We start from the raw sequence: 8,682 nt of genomic DNA, 5'->3' as shown, positions 1-8,682 counted from the left end.
GACCAATCTACTTACACTAACAAAATGTTGTTTTGGCTTAGATAATATATGTTTTTCATTAACATATTTCTCTCGCATGATCATTGCATAATTATATACATATGAAGAACATCATTAATCCTATTATATTAGACTGTTCTTCGATGGGTACTGTCATTAATTCAATCCAAAAATATTTATTAAAAATAAGTTATAATATCATTATCAACTTACAGTTTTTTAAAAATGTTTCATAAAATTAATATAAATTCATTAAAAATAGTTTTTCAATAACTTCCCGCCCGTAAGGCGGGCCGACCCTAGTATAATATATACAAACAGGTTGTGTATATTTTATTAAGAAATCATTAATTTGTTAGTTTTATTGTATTCAATTGCTTTGTTTATCGTTGTTTTTCACATGTTGGTCAACAGAAATGAACCCTTCTTTGTATTAGCTAATAAAATGTATCAATACAAAACATAACAATATATAGTACTAATTTTGGATGTCAACATACGAATGTACACATTTTTACATCATGAAAAACCAAGCGGACCCTTGAACCAGAGTCTTCTTCTTCTCATGTGACAATAGCTCAGATATATGGAGTATGGTTTTCTCACATTCAAGCGGACCATTGCAAATGTTTGTTAATTGGTCAGAACTGCTAGCATAGATCAGAAGTAACAAAGCTAACAATTCTAACTCAGATAGTCGTGTTTCATTTTGGAAACAACGCAACAATGTTCTTCACAATATCTCGCTTACCACTGCAACTATTTTTACACTATTCATCGTGGGATAGAGAACACTATCTCTGCAAGGAAGAACCGAAAACTCTTCAGATGACACTAAAATTATATTATCTTAATGTAAATTTTGTTTTATGTTGATGATATGAACAGTAGCAAAAAACAGTTAAAAATCAAAGACCTATCCAATTAGAACAAAACTTAGCTTCACCCCCTAAGCTGAACCTCTACGTTCACCCACCAATAGAAATTAATTAATTGATATTTGATATCTCTTAAAAAAGGAAACCAAGTAATAAGAATTTAATGAAATAAAATTATGTTTTTAGATAAATAAAAAATATTAAAAATTATCAAAAAAAATATTCTTTTTAATATTGATAAATCCGTCAGAAAATACTAAACCCTAAACCCTAAATTCTAAACCCTAAACCTTAAATTCTAAATACTAAACCCTAAACCCTTGGAAAAAGCCTGAACCCTTGGACAAATCATATACCCTAAACCCTTAAATTTAAACCAAACCTTAAATCATAAACTAAATCCTAATCCCTAAACCCTAAATCATAACTTCTAATACTAAACTCTAAATCTTAATTTCCAAAATAGTTTATGGTTTAGGATTAAGAGTTTATGATTTAATATTTGTCAAAGAGTTTAGGGTTTAGGGTCTCGTGTTTAAAATTTAGGGTTTAATATTATGGTTTATGATTAAGGGTTTAGGGTTTAAAATTAACGATTTAGGGTATAAGATTTGTCCAAGGGTTCAGGCTTTCCCCAAGGGTTTAGGGTTTACTATTTAGAATTTAGGGTTTTGTATTTTTTGACGGATTAATCAAAACTAAAAAAACATATTTTTTTTTATAATTGCTACTATTTTTTATTTATCTAAAAACATAATTTTATTTCATTAAATTCTTATTTTTTGGTTTTATTTTTTAATAGATATCAAATCTCAATTAACTAATTCATTAACTAATTCCTATTGGTGGGTGAATGTAGAGGTTTACCTTAGGGGGTGAAGCTAAGTTTTGTTCACCTAATTATATGTATGTTTTTTAATCTTTGCAAGGTTTTAGAATTTCATAACAAATCTTGAGCTTTCAGATCTTCAACTAACAAATGGATTCAATAGCTTGATCAGATATTTCTGGATTGTAACTTTAGAAGTGAGATGCAGAAAGGTTTAGAGGTTTTGATAATGTTAGATACCTGAGTAAATAGATTGCTTATCTGTTTGTGTAAATTTTGTTTCAAACACTGATCGCTCTGATGATTCTTTTGAATTCTTCTTGGCTGTCTTTCAAGGCCTGCAAAAGTGGAATCACTATTTAATGTTTGAGTCGTCTTGATCTTTTAATCGCTAGAATTTTAAAGTAATCAATTCTTAACAAAAGGTGTCCGCTTCCATTGAAAAAAATGTAAACAAACAAACTTTCCAGAGTAAGAGTACACCTAAAAATTCATAAATAACATACAAACCATGAATCTAAGAACAATACTCAAAGAAAGAGCATTAGATCTTGACATTTACCTCAACCCAAAACCGGACAGCCTAACATAGACTTTTATGGACCTGGCACATCTTCCGAGGAAATATTCAAACTATACGAAATCGGGAAAATGCAATCGTTTTTCCTAGAACCTTAGATAATCAATAAATTCACAGCTACTATATAATTAAGAGCACATACACATCTCATCTCCACCTTTTTGCAAGGAGATCGACAGCTGAACGCACCAGCCATCTGAACCCACTAACTAACCAAAATTATCAGATAACAAAAGATGATGTTCAAAGGATGAAGCCTGACCTTTTTATAGGTGGAGACCAACCTCCTGGAAGGAAAATAAGAAAAATTGCATGAGTGATCGTGATTGTAGTGGGTCGAAAGAGTTAAGAAGTCATTAATGACACTGAATCAATGCAACTCGTAACGGGTCAGAGGAGAAGAATCACAAACGAAACGTGACGAACTGAGATGAATGCATAGATTCTTCCTGACCTCATACAACCTTTCAGAACCTCTATTGTTGGTTGACATTCAGAGTTTGCAGTTAACAATGAACCCTAGAAATTTATGGCGGCTATTCATGAAGAAGGTAAAGTAGGACTTTTGTTTTTTGGTTAAAAAAAAGTAAAGTCAACTATAGTAATAGGCAAAATTTTAACTGTTTTCAGACCAAAATATCTTATTCAAAGGCCCATAAATAATTCAATCAAGAAAGCCCGTCAGACAACCAAACGAAACCAAATTTCCGTGGTGTAATAAAACGCAGCATTAAGTGTTACAAAAAACAAAACACAACATTTAATAAGAAGGTGGACACGTGTCGTAAGGACATCGCCCGGTCGCAATCGACCATCCACACATGGATCAAACGGCCTGACCATCCGGATGAATGGCCTTAAGCGGTTTGTACTTGGTTTGCATCCTATACCTTAGGTGTGTGCTCGGAAGTTCCCAAACTCTTCTCTGCAGCCTTCTCCTTCCCTCTAGTATCCATTTCCGATCAAGTCTCCTTTGCCCACGGCTAGAACCCACCGGAATCACCAACTCTTCACACGGACTGCCTTGCGGCCAACTCTTCTCTTTTCTCTCTTTGATTCTGTAAAGAATTGGGCAGAGTTTCCCCATATGTTTCTGATCATTTCTATCGACAGAGGAGACCTATATTTATAGGAGAAGGGCTTGCCAACTGCTCTTGGGCGAGCGGACACAATGATTGGCCGATTGACCAACGGTTACACCTTTTCGGCCAAACCGTCCAAGTTGGGCGGTCCAACCGCTCCTCAACTGCTCTCCTCTGCGTTTGGGCTGATCGGTCTCTGGCCCAATAGCTTGCCCACATGCATAGCTGAGTTGCCAAAGCATCACAGACCCATCGGACCCCCATGTCCACCATCCGGACCATAACCACCATTCATGGTCCGCAATGACCGACCAAGACTCCAACACTCCATTCAGCTGAGTTGAGCTGAGTGCTAGCTGCCTAAGCTGAGTGAGCTACTCCTCCAGCTCCAGTGAGCTTAGCTCAGACTGTGTGAACTCCCTTCCAGCTCCACCTAGCTGGTTGAGCTGCCTCCGGATCTTGTCCAGCTTCCGGACCACCCGTCCAGCTCCATTTAGCTTCTTTCCTTCTTATTTTGGTTAAGTCCCAGCCATCTGATGCACTTAACCTTCTGTTTGGACCATGATACGCTTGCCTTTAGATCATATGACCTGGCCAGTTCATCTCCTCGTACCATGGCCCGTCATGATGGCCTTATGTAGAACTAGGGACATGACAAGTCTCCCCCACTTGGAAGGAACTCGTCTCCGAGTTCATACTTGATGATTCTTCATCCACATACTGACTATACCACTCAGGATACTTAGCTTTCATCGTTGCCTCTATTTCCCAAGTGATAATGTCTTTTCCAATTAATTCCCATACTATCTTTAGCATAGGAACTGTCTTCTTTCTCATTGCCTTTTCCATCCGATCAATGATCCGAACCGACCTTGTTTCTAAGGTGAGGTTCTTGCCAAGATCGTTTGGAATTTCAGGCAACACAATGTCCTGATCCGTCAGGCACTTCCTTAGTTGAGACACATGGAACACATTATGGTAAGCATCCATTTCAGATGGCAAATCCAATTTGTAAGCCACTACCCCAACTCTTTCAAGTATCCTGAATGGACCTAGGAACCTAGGGTCCAGTTTCCTTCTTCCGGAAAATGTGGCCCTGCCTTTGAAGGTAATCATCTTGAGATAGATTAGATCACCAACCTTAAACTCAAGATGTTTCCTTCTCTTGTCAGCATAACTCTTCTGGCGGTCTTGTGCCTCTTTCATCTTCTCCTTGACCAGTTTGATCTTCTCTGTGGTTTCTTCCACAATCTCAGGACCTATTATGCTGCGCTCCCCCACTTGGGTCCAGTATAAGGGTGTCCTGCAAGGCCGCCCATACAATGCTTCATAGGGAGACATACCTATGCTGGTGTGGAAGCTGTTGCTGTATGCAAACTCCACCAGTGGTAAGTGCTTCTCCCATGAATCGCCCCAATCTAGAACACATGCCCTTAGCATATCTTCCAAGGTCTGGATGGTTCTTTCTGACTGACCACCCGTTTGGGGATGATAGGATGTACTCATGTTCACTCTTGTCCCTAAGGCCTTTTGGAAAGCCCTACAGAAGTAAGAAGTGAACCGAGGGTCTCTATCTGAGACTATTCTGGCCGGCACTCCAAGCAGCCTTACAATTTGATCTATGTAGATCTTTACAATCTCATCCACTCCATTACCCTTCTTGATTGGTAAGAAGTGTGCAGATTTGGTCAGGCGATCCACAATCACCCAAACTGCATCCTTCTTGTTTCTGGTTGTAGGAAAACCAGTTACAAAGTCCATGGTGATGTGATCCCACTTCCATTCTGGAATAGGAAGGTTCTGAAGTAAACCACTTGGAACATGATGTTCAGCTTTAACAAGTTGACAAGTAGGGCACTTGGCCACTCACTCAGCAATGTCAGCCTTCATTCTGATCCAATGGTAATACCTCTTGATGTCTTTGTACATCTTGTTTAGCCCCGGGTGCACTGAGAACTTAGACTTATGAGCTTGACTCATAATCTCTTCTTTTAGTCCCCGGTCATCAGGAACACTGATCCTTCCATGTACCAAAATGGTACCATTACTTGTGATCTGATACTCAGTTTTGTCATTCTTTGCAACCTTTTGCAAGTTCTCATCCAAGCCTTGCGCTTATTGGATACTGGTAAGGAGATCAGCCTGGTTCACAGCCTCCAAACCCAAATGCTCATTCTCCCTGGCCAAAGTGTTTAGATTCAGTGACCGGACCATCCCTTCCAAAATCTCTGCTTCCTTTTCAGCTGATACCTCAGCCCTACGCCTGCTTAATGCATCAGCCACTAGATTGGCCTTGCCTGGATGATAGGCAATGTCCAAATCATAGTCGGCCACAAACTCCATCCACCGCCTTTGTCTCAAATTCAACTCAGGTTGAGTGAATATGTACTTCATGCTCTTGTGGTCAGTGAGATTCTGAACTTTGGCACCATACAAGTATGATCTCCATATCTTCAAGGCAAATACCACTGCGGCCATCTCCAGGTCGTGGGTTGGATAGTTGCCTTCATGTTTCCTGAGTTGCCTTGAGGCATAGGCTATGACCTTCCCATGTTGTGTGAGCACACAGCCTAATCCAGTAATGGATGCATCTGTGTACACCACATATGGTTGGTCGGCCTCAGGTAACACCAAGACTGGTGCACTGGTCAGCATGTTCTTCAAGGCTATAAAGCACTTTTCACAAGCTTCAGACCAAATGAACTTGACATCTTCTCCAGTAAGTTGTGTCATAGGTTGTGCCACACTTGCAAACCCTTTGACATACTTTCTGTAGTAGCCGGCCAGACCCAAGAAACTTCTAACTTCAGTTGCATTCTTTGGTCTTGGCCACTCTTGTATACACTTGATCTTCTCTGGATCAACTGATACTCCTTCCTCAGACACTACATGTCCTAGGAAACCAATGCTCTTCTGCCAAAAGCTACACTTGCTTAGCTTGGCAAACAATTGCTGCTCTCTCAGCCTTTCCAACACCAATCTGAGATGCTTCTCATGGTCCTCCCGAGTCTTAGAGTATACTAGTATGTCATCAATGAAGATGATTACAAATTCATCTAAGAAATCTCGAAAGATTTCCATTCATCATCTTCATAAAGGCTGCTGGTGCATTGGTCAATCAGAATGGCATGACCACGAACTCATAGTGACCATACCTTGTCCGGAAAGCTGTCTTCTTCACATCATCTGATGCAATGGGGATTTGATGATAGCCTGATGCCAAATCAATTTTTGAAAACCACTTGGCTCCTTTCAATTGATCTAGCAACTCATCAATCATGGGTAAAGGGTACTTATTCTTTATAGTAACCCTGTTCAGACCTCTATAGTCAATGCATAACCTGAAGCTACCATCCTTCTTTTTAACAAAGAGGACTGGTGCTCCCCATGGTGATACACTTGGGCGTATGAACCCTTTATCCAACAACTCTTCAAGTTGTTTCTTTAGCTCAGCCATCTCGGCCGGAGCCATGCGGTATGGGATCTTTGACATTGGGGCCGTCCCTGCTCCAGTTCTATTATGAATGGGTCTGACCTATCAGGGGGAATGCCCTGTAGGGACCTAAACACATCCTCAAACTCACTGACCAGCGGTATCCCGTCTGGGCCACCATCCCCTATGACCTCCTTAGTGGTGATTGTGGTTAAATAAGCCTCACAACCTTGCTCCAGCATCCTTGCCGCACGGACTGCTGATAACACTAAGCATCCAGAGGCCGGATTAATATCTTGGTACCTGATCGGGGGTCCACACCCACTCTCAAACTGCACCCTTCGCCGATGACAGTCTAAGGTGGCCCGATTCTTGCCCAGCCAGTCCATGCCTAGGATCACCTCGTGATTCTTAAGGCGGACCACAATCAGATCCACAGGCATTGCCTTGTCCTGGATCATCACTGGAATGTCTTTAACCAGACCTAGTGAATGCATAACTTGCCCACCGGCTGCACTCACCAAGCCTAGATCATTCCTGGTTCCCATTTAGAACATACTTTGCCAATCATATCTGGACTCACAAAACTATGTGTAGCTCCAGTATCAAATAATACATGTTTTTCCACACCACCTATACACAAGGTCCCTACATAAGACCTCATCTAAGGATCTAGTCCATCCTAGATTCCTTACCATGGCATTCTAATGAATTTTAAGAAGAACAAGATTAGAGTTTTACCAGTGATCTCCTTGAAGGGTCCGGACTCATCCACATCCCTTGAAAGCTCATAGACTCGAGGTGCTGAGGTTTGGCCTTGCTTGTGGTCTGGTCGGTTGTGCTCAACGTGACCCTTTCCTTGTCCAGTTTGCAACTGAGGACAGTCCACTCGGAAATGCCCTCTCTTGCCACACTGATGACAAGTCCTGGCCTCACTGGTCGAGCCTTGCCCACGGTTCCTATCCGGACCTGGACAATCCCGAGCTGAGTGATCCATCTTACCACAACGGGTACATGCTCCCATAGCCTTCCAGCACTCTCCTCCATGGTGTTTTCCACATTTGGGACACTCAGGCCTACCACTTGAGGTTTTACCCCCTTCGGCCGCATCCCTCTTTCTCTTCTTGTCACCACTCTGACCAGAAGACACCACCACACTCTTCAGCCTTTGCTTTTTTTCTTCAGCTAGATTGGTCTCCAGCATTGCCATCCGTTCCACCAGCTCAGAGACTGTGTTGATGGTACGGACTGAGCAATAAGTCTTAAGTTCAGCCCTAAGGCCTCTTATGAACCTGCGGACATGAACCTTCTCATCCTCCAGTTCCTTACCCACATACCTCCTGAGCCGGTTGAACTCTTCTTCATACTCCCTTACAGACCTTTTGCCTTGAACCAAGTCCAAGAACTTGGCCTCCAAACGATCCCATGCTTCAGCCGGAAAGTACTTGTGGTTGAACTCAACCTCAAATTCAGAGAATCTCACAATGGAACCATTGGTGCGCTTGTCTAGGGACAGCCACCAGTTGTGTGCATCTCCCTCCAGGAAGTTCCTGACCAGCCGATCCCTCCACTAATCTGCCTCCATAGGATCAGCACTTCCAGCAAAGTGTTTGGTTCCCAAACGAGAGATGTGCTCAAGCACCTTCAGGTAATCAACCTTCTTAGCTGTTCCAGCCGGTGGATCCAGCTCAATCACCTCAGCTATAGGTGCAACTTGACCACCAGCTCCACCAGCTCCAGGAGCTATCACATGAGCTTGAGTAGTCTGACCCACTGATGAGTTCGCTACTAGTGTGAACACTTGGGTCATTGCCAGCATCTGACTGCCATTAACTTGATTGCATCAAGTATTTGCTTCATGGTCGGTTCAGCCATTTGAT

General features: G+C 41.6%; 1 long non-coding RNA gene across 1 annotated transcript; it reads right to left on the bottom strand.

Annotated features, from left to right (window-relative positions):
* Positions 1 to 392: 392 nt before the first annotated feature.
* On the bottom strand, positions 393 to 2,855 carry LOC130507125 (uncharacterized). The gene is made up of 3 exons (XR_008942211.1): positions 2,550 to 2,855; positions 1,948 to 2,045; positions 393 to 800 (listed from the first exon to the last, which is right to left on the bottom strand). It is a non-coding gene; the product is annotated as an uncharacterized LOC130507125 (long non-coding RNA).
* Between the last annotated feature and the right edge of the window lie 5,827 nt (positions 2,856 to 8,682).

The sequence above is a fragment of the Raphanus sativus genome, unplaced genomic scaffold, assembly GCF_000801105.2.
Source record: "Raphanus sativus cultivar WK10039 unplaced genomic scaffold, ASM80110v3 Scaffold4059, whole genome shotgun sequence".
NCBI lineage: Eukaryota > Viridiplantae > Streptophyta > Magnoliopsida > Brassicales > Brassicaceae > Raphanus > Raphanus sativus.
Note: the sequence above shows the minus strand (reverse complement) of the source record. Positions and strands in the feature narration are given on the sequence as shown.